The sequence below is a fragment of the Pteropus alecto genome, unplaced genomic scaffold, assembly GCF_000325575.1.
Source record: "Pteropus alecto unplaced genomic scaffold, ASM32557v1 scaffold43, whole genome shotgun sequence".
Lineage (NCBI taxonomy): Eukaryota > Metazoa > Chordata > Mammalia > Chiroptera > Pteropodidae > Pteropus > Pteropus alecto.
The window spans coordinates 4,643,278-4,643,620 of record NW_006435764.1 but is presented as its reverse complement, the minus strand read 5'-3'; the positions used below and the strand labels follow the sequence as shown (position 1 = coordinate 4,643,620).

At 67.1% G+C, this 343-nt stretch overlaps 1 protein-coding gene across 9 annotated transcripts in view; it reads right to left on the bottom strand.

Annotated features, from left to right (window-relative positions):
* The window catches only part of PC (pyruvate carboxylase), a 93,709-nt gene that overhangs the window by 7,878 nt on the left and 85,488 nt on the right, over positions 1-343 (bottom strand). The window lies entirely within an intron of this gene.

Sequence of the window (343 nt, the reverse complement as noted above, 5' to 3'; positions counted from 1 at the left end):
GCCAGCCGGGAGGCCGAGCCCTCTCGGCCCCACCCCGCAGCGGCCCTGACGGGGGCGTCGCCCAAGCCCCCCCTCCAGGGCCCCATGCGTGTTGGGGACCCTCCACGTGACTCGGTGATGCAGAACGGTCATGACCTTCAGAGTGTGTCTGTGAATGCGAGGGTCCCGGCAACAGCGTGGGTTTGCGCCTGGCCCTGCCTGTGGCTGCGGGGACGTGTGGGAGTGTGGGTATGTGTGGGTGTGTTGGGGAGGGTGCCCAGCGACATGTGACAAAGACTCCCGTCTCTGGGAGATGGTGAAGAGGCCCGCGAGCTGGCGCTTTGTCTGGCTGTCTGCAGAGTGA